Genomic DNA, 15379 nt, shown 5'->3' on the forward strand with positions numbered 1-15379 from the left:
TCACTGTGGCTTAATTTGCATGACCTTGATGATTAATATTTTGAGGCCCTTTTTCATTTGCTTTTTTTGTTTGTTTTGGTTACCCTTTCTTGTGAAATGAATTCAACTGTGTCTGTGTGTTTTTTTAATATGATGATTTATCTTTCTTATTGATTTCTGGTAGTTCCTTATATATTCTAAATGTATTTGTCAAACATTTGTAACTTTTTTTCTATTCTATATTTTACAATTACCTCTATTGTGTCATTTTATAAAAAGACACTTGGTGGGTTTTTTTAAGTCCAAGTTATCCTTTGTCTTCCTTACATGGTTAGTACTTTTTTTATGCTACTTAAGAAATCTGTGTCTATAGAAAAGTAAGAAAGACAATCTCCTGTGTTTTCTTCTTAAGGCTATGTTGATTTACTTTTTTCATTTAGGACCATGATTCATCTTGAATTGATTTTTGTGTATGATATGAGGTAGAGGTCGAAGTCCATTTTTCCACACGGATATTCAGTTGTTTCAGCACCACTTCCCCAACTAAATTGCAGTATCTCACCACATTTTTTCTTCTACTGTTGCCATAGAAAATTTTTCCCCTTTACTTTTTTTTTCCCTTTTACTTTTTGTTTGTTTGTTTACAAGAGGTGATAATGGCATGAAGAGTTGAATTCAGTCCTTTTATCATTCATTTACTGGCTGCATGATTTTAAACAAAATAATTTATTTCCTTGGCCAGCAGTTTCTTGTGCTAAAAACAAGGGCTCATGACTGAAGTGTGTAACTTCTAACTACCTTCCAGCTCTAATATTTTGTTTTTCTCTATGACCTTCAATAACAAATTGGTGATGTACAAATACACTAAGATATGCAACTTCAGACAGAAGGATTTAAAGTCTCACCTTGGTTTAAATAACACAAGTTCCAGTTATTCATCTAAAACCCTTGGGGCTAGATGTGCTTCATAATTTAGAATTTATCAAGTTTTGTAAGGTTAATTTGATGCAAATATTGTGTATTGTGTATTGTGTAATTCTCACAGAGCGGTTGGCACTCTGCACTGTAATCAAAACTTAATGTCTATGCAGTGAAATGTGTGAAGAGAGATGAACACTGTAAATAGTGATATCCATTTGGGAAACATTCTATTAAAAATTAGTTCCAAAATATTTTTAGTTTTCATATTTCTGCATTGCAGCATTGTAGACAATGGATTGTGGACCTGCAGTATTGTAGATTCATGACACAGTCAATGAAACATTAACGGCATTAGTTCTGGGCAAAATCTTAGCTAATTTTCTTCAAATTTTACAGTGAAATTTTGTTACAGTTGGTAAAATGTTTTCTCTTTGCCTATATAAAATATGCATTAGCAAATGCAGAATGAAAGCTATAAGAATATCAAACAAATAACGTACAATGACTTTTAAAATGAATAATGTAAATTTAAACAGTAATAATGAAATCATAATGTAACTATTAGATGTGAAATGCAGATATAAATAAGATATGAATATCAATAATGGTATGGTATTTATACTCATACATATATTAAAAAATCTATGGCCATTTCAGACATAAAACAGTAAACAATTTCCAAAACCATGATGTTTTCCTCTCTTGCTTAAAATGTTCCTTTCCAGTACTTCCTTGTCTACCATGCCACTGCTGCTTCCCTGTGTGCACTGTGTATCAGTTAGTTTCTCCAAGACAAACACCTGTACATGAGGACTTTTCCCACTCAACCTTGCAAAAGGATACAATTGTGTTTAATTACTCCTAAGCTTTGGACATAATAGGAATCTAGCGATTCCTACTAATCTCCAATTGTTATTTTAGATAGAAAAGATATTAAACAGTTTTTAAAAACTGCTTAAAGCCCTTCCCAGCAGAGCACTGTGGGTATTATAACAAACTCAGGAGCTAGCACCATGGGCTCTAAGTAATCCCCACAATGGAGTTCACAGCACATAAAAATACTAATAACTTTTTAGTTTGATCAATCTAACTTCTTTTCTATTTTGTTATGGATGGTATGAAAGTAAGTTAGGTAGCTGTAAATAATTATTTCACTATTCATAGCATGTTGATGACATATGAAACCAAGTTGGCCTCCCTGAGCAGAACATAAAATCTAGTTGAAGATGTTATAGAAAAATTGGGTACTTAACCAGAGTAAGAGTAATTATTAAATATCTGAAGTCTTATATAACAATTATGCATTTAAAAGTACTAGTTGTGAAATATGTGGATCCAACCTTTACTAAATGAAAAATATTTTGCTCCCTAAAATCTCTTAATTTAGAGAATTTAGAAATAAACATCTAATCACTAAAGTACACTTAGTTTACTAAAAAAATATTAAATATGAAGACAAGCTTTAATAAGCACTGTTTATTCCTTTTAGAAAAGAACTCTTTAAGTCAAAAAAAGGGAAATTTAAAAAAAATTATATGACTTCCCTAGAAATGCAATATACCTCCCTGATGATTAGAATTCAAGACATTATTTCAAAATTAAGATATGTGTTGAAAAATAAATAAAGCATATTTATCTTCCAATGACTAAAATAATGGAAATAAAAGAATTTGCTTAGTCAAATAGGAAAGTCACAAGCTGACAGCTATAATCCAATAACTCTCAGACTACATGAAAAAAGCTTTCAAAACATTCTACTCCATGTAAGAGATTATAAGTGAAAAACAGTTTCTTGTGTAACAAATTCAACTATATGAACAAATTCCTTAGACTCAAGGTTGCTACACACTAGGATGGATGGTTATTCTTGAAAATAGTCTTGGAAGTACTCTCACATACCTGAAATAATGTAGTTATGACTGAAGGAAGAAACCAGCTAAATTTCTTAGGATCCTTCCAACTCTATAGGACTACCATTCCAGTTGGACTTCAAATTGATAACTCAGCATGGTATCAAAGCTAAATCTAAAAATCTGAGTATGTAAATCAGAGTATATTGATGAATGAAGAAGTTCTTATTTTCAATAGTAGAACCTGACACAGACTTAACTTAGCACTTATACCTGGTTCAATTGTTAGAACACAAATTTCATAAATTAAGCTTGATTCCATGTAAAAAGTATACTTGGAATAAGTCAAATCAGTGTTCACATGTCAATCTTCTAGAAGTACTAAGTTTCATAATCAATTCTTCGTGGAATTTTCCAGAAGAAATAAGAATAGAAAATTTGCTGTATACTTCTCCTCAAACAAGGGAGGTAAATGATGTTTAATGCAACTTGAATGTCTTCCTTTAACCTTAGAGATTCTTATAAAATGACATCTCTTCTGAAGACAGATTTATAATAACTTATGGCTCTGAGGTCTGAGGCCAGTCTCGATACTATTGCCAGTCCAAGGACAATTGTCTTTTGAATAACATCCGATCTAGCCTTCAGCACCTGATCACTTAGAAGGCTCAGAAACCCTAAAGTCCAGATATTAAAATAACTCAGATTATATATGCTAGTCTTAGAAGGAAAGAAATAATAAGATAAGAGCAGAAATAAATGAACTAGAGACTACAACAATAGAAAAGATCAATGAGCTGCTTCTTTGGATAGATAAATAAAACTGATAAACTTTTCACCAGACTTATCAAGAAAGAGTCCCCAGATAAATAAAATCAGAACTGAAAAAGAAGTTACAACCAATACAACAGAAATACAAAGGATCATAAAAGACCACTACAGTTATATGTGAATAAAGTAGACAACATAGAATAGATGAACTTTTATAAATGTAAAATCTCTCAAGATGTAATCAGGAAAAAATAGAAATATGAATAGATTGGTTACCAGGAATGAAACTGAAACCACAATTAAAAAAAAAATACCCAATAAACAAGAGTCCAGTACCAGATGGCATCATAGGTAAATTCTACCAAACATTTAAAGAAGAGTTAATGCCTACCTTTCTCAAAATATTCCAAAAACTGCAGAAGAAATACTTCCAGACTTGTTCTATGAACCTGAATCACCACTATCAAAACCACTCAAAGATACTACACACAAACACGAGTGCACACGCACGCGACAGGCAAAGTCACTGATGAACACAGATGCAAAACCTGACACTGAAACCAATCAAAGATATCACACAGACATGACAGGCAAAGTCACTGATAAGAACAGATGCAAAAATCCTCAACAAGATATTAGCAAACTGAATTGATCATAAACCATGATCAAGTGGGATTTATCCCCAGTATGTAAAGATAATTCAATAACCACAAATTAATCACTGTGATACACATTAACAAACTGAGGAATAAAAACCATCTGATCATCTCAACAGATACAGAAAAAGCTTTTGACAAAATTCAAAATCCACTTATGATAAAAAAAAACCTCTCCAAAATGTGGGTATACAGGAAGCATACTTAAACATAACAAAGGCAATATATGATGAACTACAGCTAACATCATAGTCAATGATGAAAAGCTGAATGTATTTCCTCTAAGATCTGGAACAAGACAAGATTGTCCACTCTTGCCATTTTTATTCAACATAGTATTCGAAGTCCTAGCCACAACAATCAGACCAAAAAAAGAAACAAAAGGAATCTAAATTGGAAAGGAAGAAGTAAAACTGTCACTGTTTGCAGAGGTCATGATACTACATACAGAAAATCTTAAAGATGTCACCAAAAAACTATTACAACTAATAAATGAGTTCAGCACAGTTGCAGGATACAATACAAAGTTAATACACAGACATTTGTTGTATATCTATGCACTAACAACAAACTATCAGAAAGAGAATCAAGAAAACAATCTCATTTTCAATCATGTCAAAAGGAATAAAATACATGGGAATAGATCTAACCAAGGAGGTAAAAGACATACTCAAAAAATTATAAGACACTGATGAAAGAAAGTGAAGATGACACAAATGGAATACCATGCTCTTGGACTGGAAGAATTAATATTGTTAAAATGATCATACTACTACTCAAGGCAATCTACAGAGTCAATGAAATCTCTATCAAAACAGCAATGGAATTTTCCCACAATGAGACCAAATAACTCTTAAATTTGAGGTCAAAACAGAGAAGGACAAATATATGATATCACTTACATTTCCACCAACAGTGTAGAGGGGTTCCCTTTTCTCCACACCTCTCCAGCGTTTATTATCTGTAGACTTTTTGATGATGGCCATTCTGAGAGGTATGAGGTGATACCTCATTGTGGTTTCTATGATTTGTATTTCTCTAACAATTAGCGATGTTGAGCATCTTTTCATATGCCTGTTGACCATCTATCTGTATGTCTTCCTTGGAGAAATGTCTATTTAGGTCTTCTGCCCATTTTTTGATTGGGTTGTTTGTTTTTTTTTGATACTGAGTTGTATGAGCTACTTATATATTTTGCATATTAACCCCTTTTTGGTTGCATTGTTTACAAATATTTTCTCCCATTCCATACACTGTCTTTTCATTTTATTGATGGTTTCGTTTTCCGTGCAAAAGATTTTAAATTTAATTTGGTCCCATTTTTTAATTTTTGCTTTTATATCTTTTGCCTTGTGATACAGATCTAAGAAAATATTGCTACAATTTACACCGAAGAATGTTTTGGCTATGTTCTCTTGTAGGAGTTTCATGGAATCATGTATTATATTTAGGTCTTTAAACCATTTTGAGTTTATTTTGGTATATGACGTGAGGGAGTGTTCTGGTTTCATGATTTACATAAAGCTGTCCAGCTTTCCAAATACCACTTGTGAAGAGGCTGTCTTTTCTCCACTGTATATTCTTGCCTCCTTTGTCATAGACTAATTGATTGTATATTTGTGGTTTCATTTCTTGGCTCTCTATTCTGTTCACTGATCTATATGTCTGTTTTTGTGCCAATACCATGCTGTTTTGATAACTGTAGCTTTGTGGTATTGTCTGAAGTCTGGGTGGGTTATGCCACCAGCTTTGTTCTTTTTTCTTAGGATTAATTCAGCAATTCTGGGTCTTTTGTAGTTCCATATAAATTTTAAAATGATTTGTTCTAGTTCTATGGAAAATGTCCTGGGTAATTTGACAGGATGGCATTAAATCCGTACATTGCTTTGGATACTATGGCCATTTTAGCAATATTCTTCCAATCCGAGAGCATGGGATACCTTTCCATTTTTGTGAATCATCTTCAGTTTCTTTTTTCAATGTTTTACAGTTTTCAGCTTAAAGGTCTTTCACCTCTTGGTTAAGTTTATTCCTAGGTTTGTTTGTTTGTTTGTTTGTTGATGCAATTTTAAATGGGATTTTTTGTTTTGCTTTTTCTTTCTGATATTTCATTGTCAGTGTAAAGGAATACAACAGATCTTTGTATATTAGTCTTGTATCCTGCTATCTTGCTGAATTCATGTATTAGTTGTAACAGTTTTTGTGTACAGCCTTTAGAGTTTTCTATATAGAGTATCATGTCATCTGCAAATAATGACCATTTTACCTCTTCTCTTCCAGTATTGACGCCTTTAATTTCTTTCTCTTATCTGACTGGAGGGCCTAGGACTTCTAATACCATGTTGAATAGAAGTGGGAAGAGTAGGTATCCTTCTCCTTCTCCTCCTGAATTTAGCGGGAAGGCTTTCAGTTTCTGATCACAGAATATTATGTTGGCTGTGGGTTTGTAGTAAAAGGCTTTTATTATGTTGAGATATGTTCCATCAATATCCACTTTGGTGAGAGTTTTTATCATGAATGGATGTTGAATTTTATAAAATGCTTTTTCTGCATCTTATTGAGATGATAATATGGGTTTTGTCTTTTCTTTTGTTGATTTGTATATCTTTGAACCATCTTTTTGAACAGGATCAGATTTGCATCATAGTTCTCTTGTACAGCAGTGGGAAGATGAATCAGAAAGAACTCACAGGAAGGCCACGAAAGTTCAGCTGAGAGATAAGGCCCTGCACTACTAACAGTGAAAAGACAGCCCACAAATGGGGAGAAAATATTTGCAAATCACGTAACTGATAAGGGATTAATATGCAGAATATATAGAGAAACCCTCCAACTCATCAATACAATTTTAGAAACGGGCAAAAGACTTGAGTAAACATTTACCTAAAGAAGTTATAAAGATGGACAATAAACATATGAAAAGTGCAACATTGCTAATCATCATATGCAAATATCAAAAGCATAATGAGAAACCACCTCACACCTATTAGGATGGCTACTACAAATAACAGGCAATAACAAGTGTTGGTAAGGATGTGGAGAAATTAGAAACTCTGTGCACAGTTGGTGGGAATGTAAATTGGTGCAGGTACAGTGGAAAACTTGCATAACTTAGCAAGTTTGAGGAGTTGCATAACTCCTCAAAAAATTAAAAACAGAATTACCACAGGATCCAGCAATTGCACCTCTGGGTATATACCCCACGGAATTGAAAGCAGGATCTCAAAGATAAATTTGCACACCCAATTTCATAAAGGCATTATTCAAAACAGACAAAAGGTGGAAGGAACCCAAGTGTCCATGGACAGGTGAATTGATAAGCATAATATGGTATATACAGTCAGCTCTCAGTATCCATGGTTTCACATCCACAGATTCAGTCAATTGTGAATCAAAATTATTTGAAAAAAACTCCAGAAAGTTCCAAAGAGCAAAACTTGAATTTGCCTCATGCCAGCACTATATACATAGCATTTATAATTATTTACATGGCATTTACACTGTATCAGGTGTGATAAAGTAATCCAGAGGTGATCTGAAGGATATAAAACAGTGTCCACAGGTTATATGCAAATACCATGCCATGTTATGTAAGGAACGTGAGTACCACGGGTCTTGGCATCTGTGGGGGATCCTGGAACCAATCACCTACAGATACCAAGGGACAAGTGTATATACAAGGGAATGTTATTCAGCCTCAAAAAGAAAGGAAATTCTGACACATGCTGCAACATGGATGAACTCTGAGGACATCATGCTATGTAAAATAAACCAATCACAGAAGGACAAATACTGCATGATTCCACTCATGAGGTACTAGTGTGCTCAAACCCATAGAGACAAAGTAGAATGATGTCTGCCAAGAACTGGGGAAAAGGGGTAAAGGAGAGTTCTTTCTTTCATGGGTATAGAATTTTAGTTTTGTAAGATGGAAAGAATTCTGGAAATGGATGATGGTGGTGGCGGCTGTATAACAATATGGGTAAACTTGATACTACTGAACACTTAAAATGGTTAAGATGGTAAATTTTATGTCATATGTATTTTACCACAATTAGAAGGTAAAAGAGAGAGAGAGTTAAGAGCCTGAACTAAGGTAGTTGTGATAGATCTAGAGAAAAATCTAGAATGTTGCTTATGTTCATGACTGAGCAGATGATAGTGTCACCATCTGAGATGGGAAACAGAGAAGGCAGAAGAGGGTTTGGGGGAAAGAAGGTCAGATTTTGATGTGTTAATTCTGAAGTGCCTGAAGCAGTCACATCATGGAGGATACTGGACAGGTGGTGATTCAATCTGTCTACCATGGGGATCCAGGGTGTGGGGAAGAGGAAGGGAAAAGGAAGCATGGGGGAGAGGGAGAAAGGAGGTGAGAAGGAGGAGATAACAAAAGAGAAAAACAGAAGAATAAAAATATTTGAAATCTCTGTGAAGTAAAGAGAATACAATTCCTGCAGCCAGATGGCTGGGTTCTTATCCTAGCTTGGTCATTTACACACTATAGGGTTTTGGCAAAGTTCTTAGCCTCCCTGTGATTTACTTTCCTCATCTGTAAAATGAAGATAACACCTATTAACACCTACCTCAAGGAATATTTGAAAAGATTAAGTAACCTAATTTATGTAAAGAACATAAAGCAGTATCTGTAACACAGTAAGTGCTCCAGCAAGTCTTAGCTATAATTGTCACTGCACTGAGGAAACGTACAAACAAAATTAAGAGAAGTATTACTTCAGAGACCTGGATACAAAGAAAAAGGTTACCTAGTTTTGTATTGGACCTTGTTTTGAAAAATAACCAAAGGAGAAGGGCCATGGGAACTAAAGGAAGGAAAAAAAATCTTAGGTGATATTTTTTAAAATTCATGGAAAATACTTCTAAAGGTCTAATTTCATTAAAATATTACTTTTATGAGAAGTTGCCTTCCAATGCCAAACCTCATAAAGAATAAAAAGAAAAGTGCAGCAAACATCACCTTAATAACAGAGGTGATGCCTGAATGATAAACACTGGAGAGGGTGTGGAGAAAAGGGAACCCTCCTACACTGCTGGTGGGAATGTAGTTTGGTGCAGCCATTGTGGAAAACAGTATGGAGATTCCTCAAAAGACTAAAAGTGGACATACTATATGACCCAGCAATCCCACTCCTGGGCATATATCTGGAGGGAACTCTAAATTGAAAAGACATCTGCACACCAATGTTCATAGCAGCACTATTTACAATAGCCAAGATATGGAAATAACCTAAATATCCTTCAACAGATGACTGGGTAAAGAAGATGTGGTATATTTATACAATGGAATACTACTCTGCCATAAGAAAATAATAAAATAATGCCATTTGCAGCAACATGGATGGACCTGGAGATCATCATTCTAAGTGAAGTAAGCCAGAAAGAGAAAGAAAAACACCGTATGATATCACTTATATGTGGTATCTAAAAAAAAAAAAAGACACTGTGAACTCATCTATAAAACAGACTCACAGACTTAAAAATCTTATGGTTACTGGGGAAAGAGAGTGGGAGGGGATAAATTTGGAGTTTGAGATTTACAAATGTTAGCCACTATATATAAAAATTGATTTTTAAAAAAGTTTCTTTTGTATAGCACAGGGAACCATGTTCAATATCTTGTAATAACCTTTAATGGAAAAAATATGAAAACAAATCTATGTATGTATATGCATGACTGGCACATTGTGATGTGCACCAGAGACAGACACTTTGTCACTGACTGTGCTTCAACTGAGAAAATAAAATAACAGAAGTGCCGCCTCCCACAGTCACAGCAGCAGCCCACTGAGCCTAAGTAAAGCACATAAAGCCAGGACGTCACTCCCTCCTTTCTTAGACTAAGTAAAACAAGAATGTTACCTACTTAGAACTTACTCTATAGTCATAAATATCACACAAAAGCAGTTTCCACTTTATTAACGTGTTATGTTCTAAAAGCTAGCTGAGAAACCAGATACTAGAAAGCCATTTTTGAAAAGAAATTGTTGCAAATGCTAATTAGCTTCCCCTACTCGAACACAAAAGTCCATATAATCCATCTATAAAAAGTCCATAATATACCAGAGTTTAGCAACTATACATTCTAGAATGTAGGCTCCACTTAAAACCTCTTCAATGAGAAAATACTATTTTTTAACTTGAGATAGCTTCCTCTTCAAGTCTCGGCAGTGCGAGTAATTACTTCCCTCACCAAAAGGAGTAGGAGGACACTTCAGAGGCAGTAAGGAGAGAAGAGAGAAGGCAGACAGCTCCATAAGCCACAGGCAGGGGATTCCAGCAGCTGAAATTCTCAAGTTTACAGCACCAGGATTTCCCAACTGAACTTGCTGCCTGAACAGGTATTCAGCAGGCCAGATATGAATTACGGGAGGAGGCTATCACCACCCCCATAGAATGCAAAATGCTCTATGCTACTAATTCTTTATGCTTCTGGAAACTAAAACATGCATTATTTAGCTCTTTCTTTTATTGCTTCATAAACATTACAATCCTACATTAAACAGATAGGGGAACTGAAATAAACATAGAATACTCTTTGGTAAAAAATGAATCATATACACTTACAGGTGATTGCTCTAAATTTTCACATAAGTAACACTGAGTCCACTTCACAACACATACATCTGCTCCCAAGAAAGGAATGGAATAACCAGTGAGTTCTCTGCAGTAAGAGTTTGGCGGCCACCTGCAAGACAGACCCATGTTACACCTTCTCTCCTTACAGTGACCACAGCTTTAACTGTAAGTTTCTGAATAAAAATCTTAACTCTTCTTGAGTCAGTAATAGCAATGAAGATGGCAGATCTACTCTTAATTAAAATTTACTTCAGTATTTGTCCTTTGTTCTCTACACTTACACTCACACCTGAGCAAGTGACAAGTTGGAACATGTAGTACCCTTCACACCATGGGCACTTAACACATACAGTTTAACCATTTTACACCCCATCAATTTCCCTAGATAATGACAAAAAGGACACTCATTTCAATAGCCAAACTCTGATTTCAGAGCTCTCACGCATAAATACTATTACGAGATTGATTGATTAATCTACATAAGATCATCACATTTTTATTGCATAAAATTTAACTGTTTAATTTTGATCTTGATAGTGAAAATTCATAAAATTAATTTTTCCCAGAGTCCAAATATATTATGACAGATGAAATACTTAAGCTTAGGGTAACATATTAATTATATTTTATTTACCTTTGAAAACAATCCTGACCTCACTATGAAAGTCTCCCATGAAAGAGCCAGCTCACCAGCTCCCCTCTGGGCTTGAGGCTCCAGTGGGTGCACCTGCACCCTGCAGAGGTGTGGCCCCAGCCCCGGGGGTCCAGTAGGGGCCATGTCATTGGCCAGACCCCTCATGCTCCCCATGGTGGTTGATGCTGTTGATGAGACGGATGCCCACCTGAGTGTGGTTGTTGGTCACAAAGACGATGTCCAAGACAACCTCACTCTTGGGATACAGCTCCCACAGCCACCTATTCACAGCCTCCAGAGCCTGGACGGGAGGGTGGACCCTCCAGCTCAGACCCCCAGGGACTGATACCTAGAGGGGGTAGCCAGGGCTGGGGAGGTGGGGTGAGCTGGGATCCAACAGTGGGGAGAAGAGGGGAGGCCAGGGGCCAGGTTCACAGGTTCAGGGTAAGAGCTCTGCCTTTGTGGGGGTTAATTCTTGCCCAGGGCTGCAACACTAGAAGGGTGAGGGGCAGCCGAACCCAGCCCATGTTCCATGCACCAAGCTGGCCACCTGGAGTGGGGCTGCATCAGTCCAGAGGATGGTGACCTCTTATCCCCACAGCAGCTGTCCCCTCACCAAGCTGTGCTCCTGTGGCATGTGCCCAGCGGGGACCCCTTGTCCTTACCCACACATCCATGGGAGTGCTTTCATCTAATGCTCATGAAGGCGCCGTGCGGCCAGGGCTGGGGCTGCCCCCTCCTTCACGAAGGGGAAGGCTGCCAGGGCTCCAGGGCTCGTTCTCGTGTTCCAGCTGGCAGCGCACAGCGCACAGTCTCCTCCTGCCCTGCTACGGGTAGATGTGCTGCTCCCATTTGCACGGAACAAGGCTCAGGACCCGACCATGGTGACTGAGTTTTGAGGCTGGGGCTGCAGGGGTGCAGGAGAAGGGGCCGTCCCTCAGACTCCCCTGGAGGCAGGTCTCATGTGCCAGTCCCTCTGGGGACTTGGGACAGGGAGAAGGCCAGATCCAGCCTCTGCCCTCAGGAGCTCAGCCCTGGGTCCCACTCAGTGCAGGCCCCAGCTGGGGAGTGAGGAAGATACTGGCTCCCCCCTGAGGAGGACAATCTGATGGGAGGCACATGCCCTTGGGGCATCTGCAATCTCCTGGGCCATCTGGACACAACAGAAAAATGAACACAGTGTATGTAGCCAACGTGGGACTGATGCTCAACACAGCCTCAAGATGGTTTCCATTGTAAAAGGAGAGCTACGTGCCCTTAAGGAGAAGTGGTGCCTAGAAACACGACCGTTATATAAGAAAAAAAAGTCTCTCAGCTTTTCTTAGCAGCGTACGTTATTAACAGCCTGATCAACAACAATATGCTTAGATTAGATAAACCAAAGAACAGATTTTGAGATAACATACTTTCTTTTCAATTTGGGGCCAACAATTGGGACAGGCTTCAGATTTGACTCATTTCATAGTTTTCTGAAATTACTCTGATCTCCAAAACCATAAACTGCTGACTTACAGGTACCATCATGAATGCATAACCCCTGATGAAATAATTCAAGACTTAAACATATCTTAAGGGATAATTACTAAAATGTAAAACCAAGTAACTTATAATTAATACAAACAACATTTCACCTCTATTTGAGCAAGGCACAATCCCTTATTTAACAAGCCTGAGGTGAATGTCCACGACCAGCAAGGCAGCAGTAACACTCATTATTTTGATCATATTCACTATTTACACCCCATTTACATATTACATATTTACAACACATGCCCTTTTTTCTTTCCTCATACCACTATTTATGCTTCTTTTAATAAGACAGTGAGTTTCCTGTCATCATTTTCACTCAACTAATTGACCATGCACCTTTAAAATTAGCCTCTCTAGTCCCTTTCCCAATGTTGATTCTTCAAAATTTCAAGCTATGTTCATGAGCACAATTACGCATGCATAAATAACGTACTGTCCATCAGGTCCTTCCCTGTGTATCTGGTGCTCTACCTGTCCCCAACACCCCTCATTCTAGACCCAAGTTATATGAATGTGTTCCACAGAAGGCTTTTTAAAACTTTTTTTTTAATTTTACAGCTTACTAATATGATTTATATTTTAATTTCTTTCTCCACTTCAATTTCTTTCTGGTACTGTATCCAGCATCGAATCCTTGTTGGATCTTAACTGGACCCTCATTCATCCACTGAATTTCATCCAGATGAAAAATATTTCATCTCTTTGATGAGATTCTTAGCTCTTTGTGCCTTCCATTCCTTCCCATACTATTACACCTTCCACAACCCATACCTCCAACTCTAATTAGGAATGACTGGCGAGGGGGGTTAGGGGGTTAGCTCAGTGGTAGTTTGAATGCTTACCATGCACGAGGTCCTGGGTTCAATCCCCAGTACCTCCATTAATTAAAAAAAAAAAAAAACCAGCCAAAAAAAAAAAAAAAAAGATATGACTGGCAGAAAGGACAGCACAGGGGAGGTTGTAATCTCAGAAAGTACTGCCTTACTACTGTCCCTTCTTTACCTAATTTTAATTCTCTATTATGTAAATATTTTAAACTTCATTTATAATTTTGATTGTACATGACTGTGTTATGTCCTGCTTATATACCATCTACCTTGTTTGAATGAACTAAGTCATTTAGAAAGATCCAAAACCAACTTCATCACAAGGCGTTGAAAGAGGAGTACCAGTAAGGTAGATGTGAAGATATCACTGATTGCTTTAAGCAGAATAAAAGAAACAATAAAACCATCAAAAGAGTCAGGATTTCATTTCACAGCTTTGGTGACACTGAAAGGTAGGGAGACACCAACCTGATTTCCATTTTGGTGAAGATTAACTTCCTCTGTTTTGTTAAAACTAAAACAGAGCTAAAAGTCTTAAGAGTTTATGAAACTATCCTAAATCTCTGCCTAGCCAATGTGACCTATTTGCAAAGACTTTCAAAAATCAAGAGAAAAGTTTTTGAAAACCTAAGGATATCTTCTTATAAATATAAGCCATCAAAAAGGCAAAAATTACATTTCATTTAAAAAGTTTTTACTTGATTTCATTGAAAAATAGAAAAAGTATTTAAAATATAAATGTATAATTTAATGAAATTATGAAGCAAACATCTATGTAAGCCCAGAGGGCCTTTGTGGTAATCAAGAAAAATCCTTGCTTTTCTTTAGAGTTTTACTACCTAAGTAAGTATTCATTCCTAAACAGCACAGTGAGCTTTGCTTGTTTCAGAATTTTACCAAAATGGAAGCATACAGTGTATATTCTTTGAGTTTGGCTTCTTTTGCTCAAAATTGTGCTGTTAGGATTCATCACATGTTAGAAGTACCTCCTACTCTGCAGCTGAACTTTCCATTTTCTTAGTGGTGTTTTTTGATAAACAGACACTCTCAATTTTAAATTTATACAAATGTATCACTGTGTCTTTGTATTTAATGCCTCTGTGTCTTTTTTAAGCAGTCATTCCCTGTACAGCCTGGTGACTACAGTTAATACTATACAGCATATTAGAAATTTGCTAAGAGAGAAGATTTTTAAAGTTCATCTCAAGAAAAGCAATTTGTAACCAATTTGTGGTGATGGGTGCTAACTAGCAGTGATCATTTTGTAATATATACAAATATGGAATCAGTATGTTGTACACCTGAATAGTACACTGTTATCTGTCAAGGATACCTCAAGAAAAATAAACTAATAAAATAAAAGTTACTTCTGGAAAATGGAAGCCATTCCCCATTCCTGACCTTGAGGCCATGAAATATGTCATCTTCTCAAAGCTTACTGTTTTCCCTTATGCCTCTAGGTCTATAATCCACCTAAAGTTGACTTGTGTACATAGTGCAAAGTATGAGTCCAATTTCATTTTTTCTCCATATGGACGCCCATCATCTCCTGAAAAGCCCCTATACCATAAGTCAAGTACTCGCACATGCATGAACTACTCTGAGCTCTTCATCCTG

General features: G+C 36.5%; 1 long non-coding RNA gene across 6 annotated transcripts in view; it reads right to left on the bottom strand.

Annotated features, from left to right (window-relative positions):
• LOC105107131 (uncharacterized) overlaps positions 1-15379 on the bottom strand; it is a 60831-nt gene that overhangs the window by 30754 nt on the left and 14698 nt on the right. The window contains exon 4 of one of the 6 annotated variants that reach the window (XR_010383796.1): positions 10760-10880. The exons of the other annotated variants lie outside the window; for them this stretch is intronic. This is a non-coding gene — a long non-coding RNA (uncharacterized LOC105107131). The remainder of the gene's footprint in view (positions 1-10759; positions 10881-15379) is intronic. 6 annotated transcript variants of the gene reach the window in all.

This window comes from Camelus dromedarius, chromosome 14 (assembly GCF_036321535.1).
Source record: "Camelus dromedarius isolate mCamDro1 chromosome 14, mCamDro1.pat, whole genome shotgun sequence".
Taxonomy (NCBI): Eukaryota; Metazoa; Chordata; class Mammalia; order Artiodactyla; family Camelidae; genus Camelus; species Camelus dromedarius.